Source organism: Equus asinus, chromosome 13 (genome assembly GCF_041296235.1).
Source record: "Equus asinus isolate D_3611 breed Donkey chromosome 13, EquAss-T2T_v2, whole genome shotgun sequence".
In the NCBI taxonomy this organism is placed as follows: Eukaryota; Metazoa; Chordata; class Mammalia; order Perissodactyla; family Equidae; genus Equus; species Equus asinus.
This window is the reverse complement of record NC_091802.1, coordinates 50,129,891-50,150,209: the sequence shown is the minus strand read 5'-3', so window position 1 is coordinate 50,150,209 and position 20,319 is coordinate 50,129,891. Positions and strand designations below refer to the sequence as shown.

The 20,319-nt window shown below is 41.4% G+C and overlaps 1 long non-coding RNA gene and 1 pseudogene across 2 annotated transcripts; one reads left to right on the top strand and one right to left on the bottom strand.

Annotated features, from left to right (window-relative positions):
• Positions 1 to 582: 582 nt before the first annotated feature.
• Positions 583 to 19,002, bottom strand: LOC139040074 (uncharacterized). 2 transcript variants are annotated; one of them, XR_011493907.1, is made up of 3 exons: positions 18,621 to 19,000; positions 18,239 to 18,392; positions 583 to 4,035 (listed from the first exon to the last, which is right to left on the bottom strand). It is a non-coding gene; the product is annotated as an uncharacterized lncRNA (long non-coding RNA). The 2 variants fall into 2 exon arrangements; XR_011493908.1 differs by lacking the exon at positions 583 to 4,035 and adding an exon at positions 8,604 to 10,317 and having other exon boundaries at positions 18,621 to 19,002.
• On the top strand, positions 10,331 to 18,231 carry LOC139040073 (AMSH-like protease pseudogene; annotated as a pseudogene).
• Positions 19,003 to 20,319: the final 1,317 nt, after the last annotated feature.

The window sequence follows — 20,319 nt, the reverse complement described above, 5'->3', positions numbered from 1 at the left end:
GTGGATCAGGAATTTTGGTAGGACTCAGCTGGGTGATTCTTCTGCTCCATAATGTTGACTGAGGTCACCGGGTGGTATTCAGCTGGAAGATGGGCTGGGCGAGGATTTGGATGGCTTCACTCACGTGTCTGCTGTCATGGTGGGGAGGGCAGAAAGACTGTTCCCTGCTGGGGCTGGTGACTGGAGCATTTGCAGTGTGGGAGTCTCAAGGTGACAGACTTCTTCCATGATGGCCCAGAGTGCCCAGAGAAAGCGTCCCAAGAAAGCCAGGCAAAAGCTGCATGGCTCTTTATGACCTTACCTTGAAGTCCCAGAATATCATTCCTGCCACATTCTCTTGGTCAAACACGTGGCTTCAGCCAGCCCAGATCCAAAGGAAAAGCCTTGAAGCTGATCTCAAGATAGAAGGAGTGTTAAAGCTCCTTGGCCTTCTTTACTCTGCCACCACTAGAAACAGAGAGCCAAACTATGTGGTTTGTTTGCTTTTTTTTACGTTTTTAATATGGAAAAATACAAAAAAGAACATTAAAAATCACCCATAATCCCACCACCCAGAAACTATCACATAACATCATGAAGAATTTTCTTTCAATATTTTTGATGCTCTGTCCTTTCAGACTCTCCATGTATTTTTGTACTTTTCCACTGAAAGACTTTAAATAGGAAATTGACATTATTACATGTGCATGTTGAAAAATGACTTTGGCGTCAGTGTGGAGAACAGTTTGGCAGGGAGACAGATTGAGCAGCTATGGCTGTGATGGTGCAGTGACCCTCCAAGGCTTGGCTGCAGAAGATCGGAGAGGGCGTAGGGAGCAGTTCAACTATTCCAGGAGCTTCTCCCCACTTAGTTTTTTTGGTATGGATAATTTAATTTTTAAAAATATTGTATCAAGTGTTTTGCAAATACAACTTCAAGACAAGCTCAATCCAGTGTCAACGAAAATAATCCATAACCAATCTATAAATGAAAATTTGGGTGAGTTTATTCTGAGCTTAAATCTTAGGATTATAACCCGGGAGAGTCTTTCCACAAAGGAAAAGAGCACTCCAAAGAAGTGGGGGTACATAGGGCGGTTATATACCCTCAAAGAGGGTGTTTCACATATGATTGAAATGTCCCTCCCACAATAGTCACAAGATTGCCCTGTCTGCACAGCGCTTGATGGACACAGCAGGTAGTGGGTCTGCTATCTTCGTGGGCGTAGCAGGAGGCAAGTCTATTGCCTCGAGCTGGGCGGTCACAGGTGAGCACAGCAATCAGTTCCTAGCCTAAGGAAAGATGCTTAATCCTTAAGGAGACGCCAATGTTGGGAGGGGGAGGGAAGTTGCACCTTTGTCTCAAGGGCCATTTGCTCTTGCCATAGGGAATCTCTAAAGCAGATATACAATGCATGCTCAACGGCCTCGGTCAGGCCCTTTTGGAAAGACAAGGTCAGGCCGAATTAGGTTTACACCAAAACGGCTTCCTCATATATTCCAATATATCCTATTACTTGCCATTTTTATTTGACACCAGAAACAGGCTGGAACAAGAGCCATCTGAAAGTTTATTTCTCATTCACATTACATGTCCACAGGTGGCCTGAAATTTGGTTCCATATTGTCTTCACACCAGACTTCCGGTTTAAGAAATGACCTCTTTCTAGAACATTGTAGCAGAGGGAAAGAATATCAGAGAAGCACTTGCTGGCTCTTCAAGTGCTGGGGAGGAAGGACACACATCAGTTTCTCTTGCATTTCATTGAGCAAAGCAGATCACAGGCCAACGAGGTTGTACATGGGGCAGAGAAGACTTGCAATGTCCTACAAGCCCCTCTGATCTGGCCACTACCAGCCTCCGATCTCAGCCCTGATCTCTCCTGGTCACACATTACTCCAGGGACACTGATATCCTTGCTGTTGCTCAAACAAGCCAGGGCCACCTCCACCTCAGGGCAGGCTGTTTCCTCCACCTGAAACCCTGACTTCCCCAGACAGCCTCAGGGCTCGCTGCCCCACCTCTCTCAGGTCTGGGCTCAAATGACACCTGATTGTTTTGTTTCAAATTGCAGCCTTCCTCCCACCTCCAATGCCAGCCCCCATGCTGCCATTTACTCCCTGTTTATCACCATCTGACATAGTATATATATTTTACTTGTTTGTTTATTTCCTCTCTCTCTCCCTCCCTCTCTCTCTTTCTCTCTCTCTCTTTCTCTCTCTCTCTCTCACACACACACACACACACAAATGTAAGCTTCATGAGAGCAAGGTTTCTGTTTTGTTGTTCACTGTTGTGCCTCCAATACTTGGAAGAGTAGTCTGGCACATAGAAGGTGCAAAAAAATCTTTGAGCCAGTGATGAATAAGTGAATACTAGAAAGATTATTAGCACAGGAGAAAGTCAGAAAATGTCGACTTAAGTTATAACTATATGCCTCTCACTACATAGCATCATGTCGGGCCAAATAAATATTGATTAACTAATTTAGTGGCCTTCGTTTGAAGACTCTAGAATGTAAAAGTGTACCTGGAGGTAAAGTTTATTTGCCAGCAGTCAAATTATAGGTAGTTTTAATTATCTATATTTTCTGATTTTTATTAATAAAACAATATTTTGAGCTCTCATTGTGTGCCTAGCACATATGTATGTCCATGCATGTCTTATGAAATCCACACAACCTCAGCTCTGGGAGGTAACTAGCATTAATGTACCCATCAACACTTGGGTACCTGAGATGTATTGGATGAGTGACTTCTGTAAAGTAAAACAGCTAGTCAGCAGTGGGACCAGAGTTTTTCAAACTTGTTTGGTTCCAGAGCAAAAGCACAGCCACACCATGTTGCTACTTTCCACAGTGAGTATAATTTATTTTTATAATATGGACAGGAAAGGGGAAAGGTTATTCAAAAGAAGAACAAAGAAAAGAAGAAGAAAGAGGAAGAGGAGAAGGAGGGGGGAGGGAGAAAGAGGAGAAGGAAAGGAAGAGAGAAGAATCTCCTTATAATCAAGAACTTGTGTGTCCTGACACTATAGCAGAATTCAGCCCAGTGATTTTCAGAGAACAATCCCCTGGAAAGCCATTCATGCTTTCAGACTCCATAATCATGCCGATTTTAAAAACTCTCCTGGGCTCTTCTCTGCCTAGGCCAAACATCAGTCTGACTAATGTGAAATTGATTGCAAAGTTGGCTGGCTCCTGAGAGAATCTTTTCTTTCATTTTGATCAACCAACAGTTCACTGAATCACTGAACATGCTATGAGCCATAAGACTTGATTATTGAGCTTCAAGTATGTTTCTTTAGAGTCAATGGAATGAACACAATTTTTTCAAATGAAGAAAATGTAGCTCTTCAGGCTTTGCAAGAATAATTGGAATGTTTCCTCGTTTATTCACCATGAACCTTCATCTCCAAACGCTGTGGATGCAAAAGGAAGTCTCTTCCTCTGTGGTTCAGCATTATTACCATTTTAAAAACATGAGGAGGGAAGTAGGAGAGTTTCAAAGGTCGTATTTCCAGAGTAAAAGATCAAAGGTCAAAATAACAAACGGTCACTAAAAGGGAAATATTTTTAGAAGGCTTAACTGACTAGAAGTAACAGATGTCTTCTCCTTTTTACTTTGTCCTCTCTCTTTTACAAAGCAAAGCTACGGCTGTATTATTACAGTCCAATCCCAGGACAGGGAGTGACTTGGAAGTCTAGGAGAAGATGCTTGTACAGCAACAGCTGGTTGTAGAGGTCGCTCAGCATTCAACTCTTTGTGAAAGTAAAGTCAATCACAGTCTTCCACTCTCCATCTGTGTGGAGCTTACCTTTAATTCTAGACAAATAGTACTATGTGCACAAACTACTGCCTTTTTCAGGATTTCTCCAAGATGATTTGGTGGGTAAAATAATCTAATTAGCAGAAAGGCAGCCCATAGTCTGCCCTTGAATCCAGCAACTCGTAGAAGTTCAGGTTGATCGTCGAGGCCTTGGTAAACAGATACATCTGTGATGTCTTTATCTCAGGTGTCTCTTACAAACTAGTCTGCTAATTTGTTGGGCTTTGCTGTTGTGGTAGAAAATCAACATATTTTAAAGTGAATAGAGCAAATATAACTTTGCCTTGAACAATTAAATTTAACATTGTCCAGTGAATCATCACATTTATTTTCATGACGAATTCAGGGACATTTTCTTAGTTTGAACGTCCCCAGGATCTGAGACTTCACCTACGCTCTGCTTGCTTTCTGCATCGTAGTGGAGGACGCTATTCTGTTTATCAGCCCTTCCCTGGTAAGTTTGATGGGCTTCCAAAACTGACCCAAATAGAGCATCCTCAATCTGATAAAGGGCATCTATGAAAAACTTATGGCTGGCGCATAGTGAATGCTCAATAAATATCAACTATTACTATTTTTATACATAAGTTTTAAATTGAATGCAGTCAAAACTGTCAGTCTCTTTCTTTATGGCTTCATCCTGCTGACTGCAGCTCATCTTTCAAAATTCGACTCAAACATCTTGAATACTTCTGTGCTCCCCTGGCAGCCTGTGCCTCGCCCACTGGAGCACACAGCACTTGCCATGCTGTCATGACCCATTTCCTCGTCTGGCTCTGGCTCTACCCTCTCAACTATAAACTCCTTGAAGGTAGAGCTTTCCTTCCATTTTGTACCCCAGAACCTAGAACAGCGCCTAGCACATACTGAGCACTCAATTCACATCCATCTCCTTTCTTTTAATCTTCATGGCTTAGCTTAAGTTCCACCTCATCCAAGAAGTTTTCCCTGTCAACTCAAGCTTCCACTGGGGTTTTTTTTTTCCAGTTTTATTGAGATATGATTGACAAATGAAAAATTGTAATACTTAAGTTACACAATGCGATGTTTTGATGTAAGTATACCTTTTGTAATGATTACCACAATCAAGCTAATTAATATATCTGTCACCTTACATAGTTACCACTGGTGTATATGTGTGTGTGTGTGTGTGTGTGTGTGTGTGTGTGGAGCCATTAGTTTTTATATGTTCCAATCATCTTTGTATCACCAGTGCCCAGCACATATTAGGTGTTTAAGTAATATCACGTGAATAAATGAATGAATGGCTGACTGGATGAGTAACTGTGAAGATGGAAGAATGATAAAGAGGAAAATCTCTGGCTATCATCACCTGGAAATTTTGAATCAAATACCACAATTTTTTAATGACTAGCTAAGCTCTCTAAGAAGAAAGGGAACCCTCAGGAGCCAAAAACATGGCACAGGCAGATAGAAATCACAAACGAATAGGACACTGAAACCAGACCTACAGGGGGGTGAGCCAAGGCTGTGAGTGGGTAGGGAGAGACATGGTTATTAAACCTGGTAAATGACAGGTTTAGATTTTATTGCCTACATAGACATAGGACATGAAACCTTAGACCTACATGAGGCAGAGAATTGACACTAATATCCCCTCATAAAAGCAGAGTCTTTGAAGGTCTACCCTGCAGTAAAAGAGTGGGGAACTACCCAATAGCTCAGGAAGACAAAGAAGCTTGTCTTTGTCTGAGTTCTTGGTAAGACAGAAAATCTCCCCTGAGAAACTGAAACCTCAAGCCTGTAATGCAAGTGGTTTCTGGCCTCAAGTGTATAGTAGCTGGGTTATCTGGGAACCCTTGAACTGCATAAATTAACATTTAAAGAAGTCCCAGGATCTTGACATCTCTGGCGTAAATTAATGTAGCCACTATGGAAAAGAATATGGAGGTTCCTCAAAAAATTAAAAATAGAACTATTATATGATCCAGCAATTCCACTTCTGGGTATTTATTCAAAGGAAATGAAAACTCTAACTCAAAAAAGTATATGCACCCCTATCTTCATTGTAGCATTATTCACAATAGCCAAGACATGGAAGCAATCTAAGTGTCCATCAATAGATGAATGGATAAAGAAGATGTGGTATATATATACAATGGAATATTATTCGGCCATAAAAAAGAAGAAATTTTGCCATTTGCAACAACATGGATGGACCTTGAGGGCATTTTGCTAAGTGAAATGTCAGACAGAGAAAAACAAATACTGCAAGTAACGTATGATCTCACTTACCTGTGAAAACTTAAGAAAAAGAAAAAAAGAACTCATAGATACAGAGAACAGGTTGGTGGTTTCCGGGGGGGGGGGGGTGCTGGGGGTGGGGGAGACTGGGCAAAATGGGTAAACAGGGTCAAAAAGGACAATCTCCAGTTATAAAATAAATAAGTCATGGAAATGTAATGTACAGCATGGTGACTATAGTTAATGATACTGTATTCCATACTTGACAGTTGTTAAGAGATTGTATCTTAAAAGTTCTTGTCATAAAAAAATTTTAACTATGTGGTGATGAATGTTTACTAGACTTATTGTGGCGATCATTTTGCAGTATATACAAATATTGAATCATTATGTTATGTACCAGAAACTAATGTAATGTTATATGTCAATTATTTCTCAATAAAAAAAAGACAAGAGGTATACCTAAAATGACACTAAAAAGTTGAAAGCAAAAAATGGAAAAAGATATATTAGGTAAATACTAGCCAAAAGAAAGCTAATATAGCTATATTAATATTGGAAATAAAACGTAGTATTCAAGACAAAACGGTATTAGGAATAAAGAGAGATATTATGTAATGATAAAAGAGCAATACTCTAGGAAGCTGTAATGATTCTGTACATATTCGTACCTAACCACATGGCCGAAAATATATGTAACAGTGCAACAAAGACATGAAGGACCTACAAATAAACGTAACAAGAAGCATGCCAGACCCACATGGAGAAAACTAGGAATACCACTGAAGGACTCAAAAGAAGTTTTGAACAAATGGAAAGGCATATCACTGTTTGGGACATCACAACAGTGTTGATGTCCCCTATGTACATTTGTAAATTTAACTAATAAATAATACAAAGCCTTATATTTTGTTTTATGCTTTGTTTGATTTTGTTTTGCAAAAGCAAACAAACTAATTCTAAGACTCATATGGGGAAAAAGTGTATAATTTAGAACAGTCTGGAAAATAATGAGGAGGCACTGCCCCTTGAGATATCAATATATTACAAAGCATGGCATATGAATACACACACACACAAATCAAGGGTTCAAAATACAAAGTATCAAAATAGACTCCAACATATATAGGAATTTTGCTTATAATAAAGACGGCATTTCAAATAGATGAGGGGAAAATGAATTATTCAATAAATGATTTGACACAATTGGCAAGTCACCCAGAAAAAACAAGATGTTCATACCTTTGACCTATCATAGGAATTTTTTCTCCAGATACACACAAGACAAATATAGGTGCAGGAATATTTATTGGAAACACTACAAATACCCATTAATGGGAGTAGTTAAGTAATATATAAAATATAAAGAGGATATAACAATATATAATGATATATAATATATAAAGATTTTTTTCTCACAATGGAAAAAGCAGCCATTCACAAGATGAGCCAACTCTAGGTGTTCTAAAACAGTGAGAGTTTTTGCTGACCATCTCTAAAAGATTAAAAACGAGGTAGAGAAAAGAGAATATATACTATGGTAACATCCTTGTTAAATAAGAAGAAAAGGAGAAAGACAGACAGACAGACAGACATCTCTGGAAGGATTCACAAGAAACTGGTAAAAGCAGTTGTCCCAGGTGAGGGAAGTTGGGTGGTCACAGCCCAGAGGAGGGACAAAGACTTACTTTTCACTATATGCCTTTCAGTACATTTAAATTTTGAATCATGTGCATATATTATCTATTCCAAAAAAATATCTTTTATAATTAAGAAAAGGGGGGAATGGAGATTTCTACTCATCTCAATGTGACAGACTAGATATCCTGAAATCCTTCTGGCTACAAATGCCTGGTAATGCTGAGTGGAATATGGGAGCAACAACTCAGGGCCACAGTGAGCGATTTTTGATATACTGTCTGGTAGAATTTGTTCAGTGAAGAAGCTCAAAATATTAGCAAGTAGAGACAAGGTTTGAACAATGTAATTTAAAAGCTTGATCCAATGGATATATGGAGAGGGCTCTGCACCAACAATTAGCGCACTCGCATTATTTTTAAATGCTATAGAACATTTACCAGAATAGATCAGGCCATACACACACAAATGCATTAGGCTACAAGGTAGGCGTCAACAAGATCAAGCAACCCGGAAAATTGACATCACATCACCATGTTCTCTGCAAAATTTGAAATCAACTTTAAAAAGATAGCGGCAACAACAACACAAACTTGACATGTTAGAAATTTTAAAATATTCCTTAAGAAAAAAAAATATATATATATAGAAGAGACTGTAATGGAAATTAGAAAATGTTTAGAGGGGCTGGCCCCGTGGCCAAGTGGTTAAGTTCGCACACTCCACTTTGGCAGCCCAGGGTTTCGCTGGTTTGGATCCTGGGCGTGGACATGGCACGGCTCACCAAGCCATGCTGAGGTGGCGTCCCACATGCCACAACTAGAAGGACCCACAACTAAAATATACAACTACATACTTGGGGGATTTGGGAAGAATAAGCAGGAAAAAAAAAAAAAGATTGGCAACTGTTGTTAGCTCAGGTGCCAATCTTTAAAAAAAGGAAAGTGTTCAGACCTAAGCAACAATGAAAAGAATATGAACTGAAATGGCTGGGCTGAAGCTAATGCAAGATTTCAAGGAAATGTTTTATGCTGTGCACATCCTTTTGTTACCTGCTTTATTTGCTCAATATTATGTTTCTTGAAATTTTATTGACGCGTGAAGATTTAATTCATCCATTTAACTGCTGTGTAGAGACAAAGGGCAGATAGATCTCACTCCAAGGAAATCCTTGCTATGTTTCTGCATTAAATATGCTATTTGCTAGAAGTTTTTGGTATTGAGTTAAGGAAGTTCCCGTCTATTCCCAGAGGGCTGAGGATTTTTATCATGAATGAATTCGAATTCGTCAATCCACTAACAGATCGACTGAGAAGACTGAGCTTTCCCTCTTCATCCATTAATATGTTAAAATTGCATTGAATGTATTAATTGATTTTTGAATGTTAAACTATACTTTCATTATAGAAATAAATCCAATTTAGATTTTAGAATTCTTTTAAAGACATTTTTAAAATGTTTTATTTACTTATTTAAGCAAATAGGAAAATGGGGGGGGGTGAGGCGTTGATTTTGAATGTTGGTGTTCTTTGGTTTTTGTTTGATGAGCTGATTGAGAAATCTTGATGCAGAGCGGCGAGAGACACCACCTGACATCCTGCTCTGTGGACCATTCATCATGTGGCCGGAGGTGGCTCTGCCGGCTGCTGCCAGCCTTCTCACTATGGGTGACATCAGGCCACCGGAGATCAAGCAGGTCCTGGGGCACTGCTGTCCAAGTCACCTAGCCCTTGACTCCTCCTGTGCACGTACGGGATGTCCAACACAGGAAATAGCTTTCTGTCGGCATCCTCTTCATTCGTTAGGAAGCACACTTCATCTTTTTAAAAACAGCCACAAAATGACAGCTGACTCCCTACCTGTCCAAAGACTTAGCCCCAAGAGAAACCAGAGCGGATCTGACTTAATGCTCTAAATTTGGAAATTCACCAGGCTTAGCATTTTTCAGCTGAATTGAAGATGCTAACCTATATAAAGCCAGTATAATGTAAACTGAATATAAAAATATATTTAATGGCTTTAGAAAGATTAGCAAGAATCAAAACATTACCAATGAGTAACTGAGTACTGAGATTGTAAGTCAATATGCATTTCTTTCTCGAAGAGTTCCTTTTCTCGTTAAGTGTTAAAATTAAACAATTTAGTACCTGCACGTGTTTAAAAAGCCAAACAGTGGCAAATTCTACAAATAAAGAGTAACTTCCTTCCTACTCCATTTCCCCAGTCCCCAAGGTTTTGGGAATGGGAAGAAAACTGGAAATTACCATTTTCAGTTTCTCTCGATCTTCCCAGAAATCAACAAAGCATATCCAAGAGAGATAAGTCAATCAATTGGTAGATTGACAGATAGATCAGCAGCTAGGTCAAGAGTTCTGTCTCTTTACACTAATCAGTTCTGTATAAGTCTGAATTTAAGTACAAATGTAAATTTGTAGCGTGACATTTTTTTTTTATGATTTTATTTTTTCCTTTTTCTCTCCAAAGCCCCCCCAGTACATAGTTGTAGCTTCTTCGTTGTGGGTCCTTCTAGTTGTGGTATGTGGGACGCTGCCCCAGCGTGGTTTGATGAGCAGTGCCATGTCCGCGCCCAGGATTCGAACCAAGGAAACACTGGGCCGCCTGCAGCAGAGCGCACGAACTTGACCACTCGGCCACGGGGCCAGCCCCTGTAGAGTGACATTTTTAATATTTCTTCTAACGTCTCCTATAATTTGTAGAGATCATACAAGAAACCAAAACTTGCATCCACAGAATAATCCTTCTCAAAATTAAAAATTATTTACAGTCTGGCATTCTCCAAGAGCAGTGGACATCACTTTCAATTATATCGATTAAAAATGAAGTTGCTAAAAGTATCAAATTTGATGACATAATAAGTGAATTTGCAGAAAAGTGAGCCAGAAAAACCTAATGATCGATCAAGATATCACATTAACAAATTATTGTTATATAAAATTGTGATACTAAAATGTTATTTTTTGCAATTTGTAAGTTTATGCTGAAACTCATGTATCTCTTATCCCCATTTTGTTTTATAAGTAATGAAACATTTTTAAAGGAAAAAGCTTTATATTTTAGTGCCTTTAACAGCACTTGTTCCTGCTTTTTGAACAAGGGACACTGCATTTCCATTTTGCACTGGGCCCCATAAATTACACAGCTGGCTCTAGTTGGAAGTTCTTGGGAGTTTGGCCTGTGCCCCCTAGAATGTGGGAGGAAAAGATGTGAACACAGAACCCAGTGCCTGCTTCCTACCAGAAGAGAGTATAGCAGTGGGGGAGTTTCTACTTCAGCCATGCTAAGGTGAGGATTCATGAGCTCCTGGAGTAACAGAGGCTGGAGGAGTTATCAAAGCTGGAGCCACTGTGAAGGGCCCCACCTGTCACCTGCCAGAGCAGCGGAAAAAAGTGGCAGAGGATGGGCATTAGGGAAGAAGATGAGGAGGAGAGCCACAAGATGTCTGCCAAAGAGCACATCACCCAAATCTGGAACCAGGCCATGCAAAGGGTCCCATGAGAGCCCTCTGAATAACCTCAAATGGGGCCCATGAGAGGCCTAGGCATTTGGAGACATTTGGAGAGCCACTCTAATGGGAAAGTGTTAGGCAGAAAAGAACTACAGGGGTGTCACTGACGAGTGTCACCCTTTACCTTGTAGGGGAGGAAGACATTTCCTTCACCCACTCTAGGTCCTTCTGGCCAGGCTACGAATTAAAGTGATGTGAGACAGAATAACAGGAGAAAATCAAACATAGCTTTATAACATGTATACATGGGAGAGACTCAGGCAAACTGAGTGACTTGCCAAAAGGGTAGAGGCTCTCATCTTAAATACTATCTTCAGCTAAAGACAAAGGAGGATGTTGGGGGTTGGGGAAGTCAGTTATGGTAGATTACCAGAAAAGGCACGGTAAATAAGAATAAGGTTATTATGCAGATTTAAGTCCTTGCCTTCTCCATTGATAAGAGTTTCTAGAGATAAGGTCATCCCCTCTTCTTCCTGGTACAGAGGGGTGACACTTTTAAAGATGGAGATTTCCCTTAAAAACATAAATGTCTCTTACAAAGGGTAAGTAAATTCTACTTTTCAGAGTTCCTCTCATGTCTGCAGTTTTTCAAAGTGACCAGCCCAAAATAATCCTCATGCCAAAGAGGCACATTTTGGGGTGGACAATTCCAATCCCCCACAACCTGCTACTTCCCTGTTTGGCCCCAACTTAGAAGATGGAAGGAGGAGTGGGAAGGAAGAGATGGGGAAAGAGGAAAAGAAGAGCTCAGAGGTTTTGAATTGGCTGTGAGAGGGAAGTTTTCTACTCTCTGGAAGGACTTGAAAAGTTAGGATATCTTCCCATACCACACCTCAAAGTGTACATATGGAGGAGGAAGAGACTGTAATTATAAAAATGTAATCTATCTCCTGTTTGTCCCTCCACTGAGTTCATGGAAGAAACTAGTTACATGTTCATATTAATACACACATGTTTTAATAGAAATAGACCTAGTGCTAACTTATTTTTTCATATAACAATATATCTTAGAGAGGGTTCTATGTCAGTACTAACAGAGCTAGTTGGAAGAGATGGGTAATAAACATGTAAACAAATAAAAAAAGAAGATAATTTCAGCTTGTGATACTACTTTGAAGGAAATACATAAGCTAATGTGTTAAGAATCCCTGGGGGTGGAAGGAATTGGGCTATGTGGTACTGGGAAATTAAACACCCAGGTTAAGAGGACCTAAGAATCTATACTATGTTCATGGATTGCGAAAAAAGAAGAATGGAAAGTCACAGGCTACCATGCAAACAGTCAAGGCACAAAATGGTGCAAAATAGGTGATCGTTGTCCTTGGTGTGTGGGATAAATCTCTTTTTAAAAAATAACTCTTCCACCATTCCCTAGGAGTTGCTGAAACAGGATTCTCTCAAGGGCTCAGGAGAAAGAGATCTCATCAGGAATGCCAGCGCAAGTGCGTGTTGATGTGCTCGGGGATGAAAGTCAGAGGCAGGCAGAGCATTCCAGAGAGGGAGGTCAGACAAGGGTCATCTGTAGATAGAGGCTGACTTAAACCACCATCTGCAGGACAGCCCCCTGGGGAGAAAGCGGGGAGAGAGAAGAACTGAGGGCCTAAGACATCGCCACTTTAAATACTTTAAGATATGTCTTGCCCACTTGATATCTTTCCTAAAGGTTCTTAAATAGCCTCTGGAACTAAAGTTTCATAAAAAATTAGAAACCCACCAAAGAACGTTTCTGACCTCAGAGAAATAATGAAAAGTCTAAATCACATCCATCTCAGACATGCGGCAGTGAAAACTGTCAGTCATGTTTTTGGAAAACATGCTAGCTTTTTATTCCTTGTGCTTATTTGCAACCAATAAGGGAAAATAGGAGATCATGTAGATAATAGGTACCGAAATAAACTGTGCATTCAGTTTTAGCCAATGAGCACTTGCCAGTTCGCATTTCCATTTATAACAGAGGTTCTCACTCATCAGCAATGTGTGACTGACTTAGAGCTGCTGCAGCCAGCTCAGCCCACAAGCCAGCCTCCTTTCTGATAGTGTTCCTAAAATTAAAGGAATACTCAAAACATCAAACCAGGACATTTCATTCCAGTTCTTCACCAACTGGCACATTTTCCATTACGTGTAGTAATACTTCCTCTCATGGCTTCAGCTACAACTTCTTCACCAGTGATTCTGGATCTCTCTCTCAATCCGATTTATCTACCCTATGCCCAGGATACAGATATCAACTGCCTTGGAGGCATTTCCTCTTTCATGTCAGACAGTATGTTCACAGTCAAAGGAACCAAAGGTTCTCGTTTCCAAAGCTGTTTGTGTTTCTGTATCAGCTGTGTGATGGGCCCCACTCTCCACACTAACAAGAAACCTGCATAGTTGATAACTGCTTGCCGAACAGAAGCTGGGGTGCAATTATGCCCCAGTATATCTGAAAAACTAGTGGCGCATCAAGGAGTTTTAGCTAGAAGAATGAAAGATAAAAATGGAAAGAACAAGCCGGAGAGGGCAGCCCAGGGTCTGCTTCAGAAACTGATCCTGTAAGGAAGTAGAATTTGCCACCTCAAGATGTGTCTCTTTGGCATGAGGATTATTTGGGGCTGGTTATTTTTTTAAAAACTGCGAACACAGGAGAAGCTCTGCAAACCAAGCAGAAGTTACCCTTTGTAAGAGACATTTACTTTGTAAGAGAAATCTCCATTTGTAAAGATGTCTCCTTCTCTGTAGAGGAAGAGGGGAATGACCTTATTTCTAGAAACTCTTATCAATGCGGAAGGCAGGGGCTTAAATCTACATAATAACCGTATTCTTGTTTACTGTTCCTTTTCTGGTAATCTCCCATAAGTGACTCACCCTAACCCCAACATCTTCCTTTGTCGTTAGCTGAAAATGGCATTTAAGGTGGCAGCTTTGGCCATTCTGGAAGTTACTCAGTTTTCCTGGATTTCTCCCATGTATACATGTTATCAAACTTTGTTTGATTTTCTCCTGTTATTCTCTCATGCCAATTTAATTCTTAGACCAGCCAGAAGGACCTAGAGGGTAGCGGAATTCTCTTCCTCCCCTACAATCCCTTGACCAATCTCCTTGGACTCACATTGTGTTGAAGCTGAACAAATTTCTATATGATGCCAAGCTTTGTTGCCTAGGTGTCAGAGTGTGACACAGAACGGGAGTGGGAGTCTTGAGAATATAGCAAGACTTTGGCTCAGTGAGAGCACTGGGGGACCCAGCACTACTTGGATGTCCCCAGAGTTTGCCACTTTGCAGGCACGGCATAAAACTTCAGTGTTCTTCACACCCACGGGGATGGCTATACCAATTTTAAAACACAAAACCAAAAAATAACGAGTGTTGGCAGGGACATGGAGAAATTGGAACCCTTGCACATTGCCATGGGAATGTAGAATCATTCTGTTTCTGTGGAAAACAGTTTTGCAGTTATTCAAAAAGTTAAACATAGAATTATCTTATAACTCAGTCATTCCGGTTCTAGGTATATGCTCAAGAGAGTTGAAAACAGGTACTCAAATAATTATATGTACACACATGCTCATAGTAGCACTATTCACAACAGCCAAGAGGTGGAAACAACCCAAATGTCCATCAGCTGATGAACTGATAAATGAGTTACGGTATATACATTCAATGGAATATTATTCACCCATAAAAAGAAACAAAATACTGATACACGTTACAACACGGATGAGCCTTGAAAGCATTATGCTAAGTGAAAGAAGCCAGACACAAAAAGTCACATATTGTGTAAACCCATTTGTATGAAATATCCAGAATATGTAAATCTATAGAAACAGAAAGCAGAACGGTGGGAGCTGGGAGTGGTGAGGAATGGGCTACCATTTAGACACCACTGAGGAATGAGAAGTAACTGCTTAATGGGTACAGGGTTTTCTTTCGGAGTGATGGGGATGCTTTGGAGCTGGATAGAGGTGATGGTTACACAATAATGTGAATGTACTAAATGTCACTGAAGTGCTCATCTTAAAAAGGTTCATTTTGGAGCTCCCGAGTGGGAGAACATGTGGAGGAGCTGAGAGAGTGGCGTGTGGAGAGGGCATGGAAACTCTGCACCCCTTCCCGCGTGCCTTGCCCTATGCATCTCTTCCATCTGGCTGTTCAGGAGTTATAGCCTTTTATAGTAAACCTGTAATCTGATTCTTATGGTCCACTGTATTTCTGGTTAGATTGAAATAGCATGGTGAAGGAATTGAGAAGAAACAGTGAACACCTTTATGTTGCAGACAAAACAACATGAAGCGGCCATTTACCGCCAGTTCATCGGCTCTTTGAGATACAGAGTAGAAACGGAGAGGACGGCAGCTGTATATTTGGAAGAAGGAAACTTGGAAATGCCTTTTTTCTTTATAATCAACCTATACCTTGTTTGTAGAAAAGCTTCCCAGCCATCAAAATTACCAGCAGTGTGCAGTACCTGAAAAGCAGGATATTATGGAGAAACTGAAAGAGATTGCATTCCTAAGGACAGATGAATTGAAGAAGGAAACATAACATGAAATACCCAGAAGATTTGCAAGCAAAATCAAATTTAAAGCCGAAATTCTCAAAAAACTGGAGCATCAGAGATTGAGGGAGACAGAAGGGATGCAGATCGTTCAAATGGGCCAGTAGCAGCTGAGTGGGAGCAGTTTCTGTTTTTCAAAGATCAACTTAAGAAGCAAGAATTAGCCTGAGGTCAGATGCAAGGCCAGGAGCCTCCAGCGCTCTTGGACCGCTGTGTCCTGCTATTCCACACACCAGAACAATTCCTTGCTGAATGTATTTGCAGATCAGCCCAACAAAAGTGATGCAATCACTTATGCTAGCCACTCTCCTCCTGTAAATATGGCCTTAAAAGCAGCTACTACTCCAAATGCTGTTCGGAATTTAGTGGTTAAAGTGCTGCGATGTGTAGTTTTTATCAAAAGATCTTGGCCGCAAACTTCTGCAGCAGGCAGAATCTAATACAGTGAGAGGAACAGAAACCCATGAAATATTCTGTGGAAAACTCATGCATAATGAATTCACTATTACCCACATAATTGCGCCAAAGCAGTCTGCAGAACTTGACTGCTGCGACATGGAGAATGTAGAAGAGTTATGCCATGTTCAGGATCAACACAATCTCCTCGCTCTGGGATGAATCCCTGACCTAAACTGCCTTCTTATCCAGAGTCGGTCTTCACACTGTTCCTATCAGCTCACATCACCCGAGGCTATTGACATTGTTTGTTAATGAAAGCATAAAGACATTGGCATGTTCAGGCTCACCAGTGCTGGCATGCTTGAGATTTCCTCTTGTAAAAAGAAGGGCTTTCATCCGCATGCCAAGGACTCCAGGCTGTTCAGCATATGCAAACACGGGTTGGTAAAACACAGAAAGATAATTGTTCCGGACTGAGGTGATATCTCCCGAAATCTACTCTTCGACACGTGGTTGCTAAATTTTCTTAAGATGTTTCCAGAAATGACTGATATTTTATATTTATACGTTTTAGATCAGAAAGTTTGATATTTATTGCTCTTGCACATTTTGAAGTTTTGTTTTTGGGTTGCTCTGTTTTAAGAGAGGTCACAGTGGTGTTAAATCAATACCTATTAATGTACCCACATACTACGACCAGATAATACATGGTGCTGCAAACAAACAAAAGGTGAATTTTATATGAATTTCACCTCCATAAAAAAATTGTTCAGTGTAATTCACCACATTAACATAAAGTCAGAGGCAACATAAATGATCATTTCAATGAAAGCAGAAAAGTATTGGGAACAAAACACTTAGGTGTCACCACAGCGGACACCAGCAGTCCTGGCATTAATGAAGCCTCATCCTCAAGGGCCTCCAGGGGCAGGAACAAACATGCACGTGCTCATACCCAAAAAGGCAGGTCCCTGCACGTGTGAGGCATTTCCAAGGACTTCCAGTCATTCCTGGGGAAGGCTTTGAAGGGAACGGGGTGTCCTAGTGAAGGTAGGGGTGAGACCCAGGGAAATTTGGAGAACTGATGACACAACCTCATTTCCACTAAGAAGTCAGCGAGGCCTGAGGAAACTAGTTACACTCGACAGCCACTCTACATGTTGACCTGTTTCTTCCCGTTCCCACATCTAATAGGTCCATGAGTCTATAGCTTCCACCCCCATGCCCCAGCCATCACCTGAGTTCAGGTCTAATAATCTCCACCCTCCCACCTCGTCTCTGCCTCTACTTACCCACCTCTCCTCTGCATCCTCTACTTCCACTGCCACCACGGGCTTTCTAAGAGGCAAGTCTATCTAGTGGATTGCCATTGCTTACGTGCTTGCTACAACTCAAGAGTGCTGAGGAAATACACATGATTTTGCCTAGAACCAAACTGGTTTTTCTCCGGACATCTGCACCTTGCCTGAAAAATCCAGGGAGGCCCAGGGCGGGAGGGAAGGGCAAGAAGCCCCAACCAAACCAAGTGGGCCCACGGCCAAATGTTCAGCCAAAAATATTAGCATCAGGAGGGACTAGACAAACAAGATCAATTTATAAAAATAATGCACACCTCCTATTTTAAAAACAAAATCCAGTCCTCACCCCTTTCGATGATCATACGCTGTTTTCTAATTGGTACACAAAACATTTTAGGTGGGGTGCAATGTCTCAGCTTTAGATTCACAGAATTTTATAATAGGAAGTAATCATTTTGTCCAGCTTTTCTTAAACTTTGTTCTACAAAACACTCATGGCTGATGACAATTATAAGTAAAGATCACCAGCTTCAGCCAATCAATGTTAGCTTTATTAACTTCCTGCAGCGAGGCACTGTGAACACCCAGTGAACCATGGGGTGTCTCAGTAAGAGGCTGTGGGAAGGGGCTTTTTGTCAGGTTTGAGTTTGTGCTGAGTGATTCTAAGGCGGGAAGGGTAAGAGAAACTGGAATCAAGCCAGGGTTGGATCTGGACATGAAGCAGGCGGTTTGATCATCGAGTATCTCAGAAATCTTAGTTCAGGAGATGGGAGGAATGGGGACAGTCTAGGGGAGGCACTGACAAGAAAGAATCAGTCACTCACTGTTAGTCATTCTGCAGCTGTGGTGTGGCGTTGGGAAAAACACTATTTTCTGTTGGCCTTGCGCTGGCCCTGTTTATGACCGTCGGGAACTTCACAGTCAGCTTATCAGGGCTGATTCACTCTCTCAGATCCGACAAGAAGTTAGTGGGTGTTCCTGGAAGAAAGAGATGAAAATAAGCCTGGAAGGTACTCATTAAACAATGTTAAATAAATATAATTCTGGGCTTTCTGGAGCTTTTAATGTGCTAAAGTGAATTTTGAATCTCCCCAAGACACCATCAGTTTATTCTCAACACAGCTGCCTGAGTGATTCTATTCAAATATAAGCCAAAACGTCCAGTGGTTTCTCATCCCTCCCACCCCGCAGCATTACCATTCTGACCTCTTTTCCTATTTATTCTGCCCCCTCCTCTCTCTGGTCCAGCCACCTGGCCTCCTCCGTGTTTCACAGGCGCTTGTGTTCCTTCAGCCAGGAATGCCGTTCCCCACACTGCTGCATAACCTGCTCCTTCCTCTCCTTCAGGTCGTTCAAGTGCAAGCTTCCAGTGAGGACTTCCCTGCCCACTCTCTATAAAACCTACCCTGCCCCCAACACTTCCGAATGCCCTTTCATTATTCTTTCTTCTTAGCACTCGTCGCCAGCTAAGATACTGTCCATTTTATTGTCCCCGTTTATGGTCTCTCTGCGCATGTGGGCTGGGATGTTTATTTATTTTCTCCCACGGTGCCGCCCCGGGACCTGGAACTACGGCAGGTGCATAAAAGGCACGTGATACAAACTTGTCAAATGAGTGACTAAGCAAACCCCTTCCAAACTTCTCCCCGAGCAGAGGAAGTGGTGAGGGAGGCCTCTGTGTTTTCCACGTATAGACAGTAAAGAGGTTGTGGAAGAACACATGGGGAGCCTGGGGGACGACCCTGCCAGGGCGTAAGGATCAGCTCTCCTATCTTCTCACTCCAGCCTGAATAATTACCGCAGATCACTAGATGGCACTGTTCACCAAGAATCGCGGGATTCTGCTCACTCTCCCAGGCTCCCCTATGGCCTTTAAAATCACTGATCCCAGAGATGAAAAATTCCAAGGAATAGTTACTACTCCCTATGCCATGGCTCTAGATCGGGAGGAAACCCGGAGTCTACAGCACCACTATCAATTGGCCACCCCCAACCATGAGCACAGGTTAACCCTTTGCTTGGGAGCAAAAGATGTTTTTAAACACTTCTAGTAGTACCCCTGGCAAATGTAAGAAAGCTTTGGCCCCCGTTGAAAAGCTGCAGGACTCCCCACTGGACTTGACCTTGGCCTTCTGGGCACAGTGCTGCCACTTTTGCTCTACCCTTGCATCCCTGTCCCTTTGTAGGATAGAGTACAGGTTAAGATGCCAATTCTATTTCTAGCCTTGAGCCACAGCAGTCTGAGAGGCAGCATGGAATGGCAACCTGGAAATCTGGTGGAGGGGACTGAGTGCAAACTACATCTCCATCACAAACTGCCCTGGGACCTTTAGCAACTTATCCAATCTCTCTCAACCTTGGTTTACACAGCTGTGTAATGGGGATAAAATCTCCTGGACAGGACAGACGTAGTGAGCATTCAATGAGAAGATGTATGAGGCTTCAAGCCAAGCTTTCTATAGAGTTTTGTTTTCTATTTCTATCACCTACATATATACTCTAACACCAAAGTCAGGGTGATTGGCTGGCCTGATTAACCCTTCTCTGTCATCTTGGCTGGTCTTAAGATGTTCCAGGGAACAAAAATTCCGTGATTGAACCTTTCTACATGGTCTTCAATAATAGACCCTTAGCTCCAGGTCTGTCTGCAAATGCACACATGGAACGCTAACGTCTTCATGAATCTCAGCCCATCAGCAAGTATTTGTGGAGAATTTGTGATTTGCCTTGGTGTTTTAGGAAGATAATTCTGGAAGCAAAAATGAGACAGACGGGGGAGAAGATGAAGACGAAGACATCAGTTCACTCTTTAGTGAAATATCATTGTTTCTTACTCTTGAGAGGAAATATATAAGCCAAGGAATATTAGAATGGTTGTTGGGTTTTGCTCCCTGCCCTCCTTTTT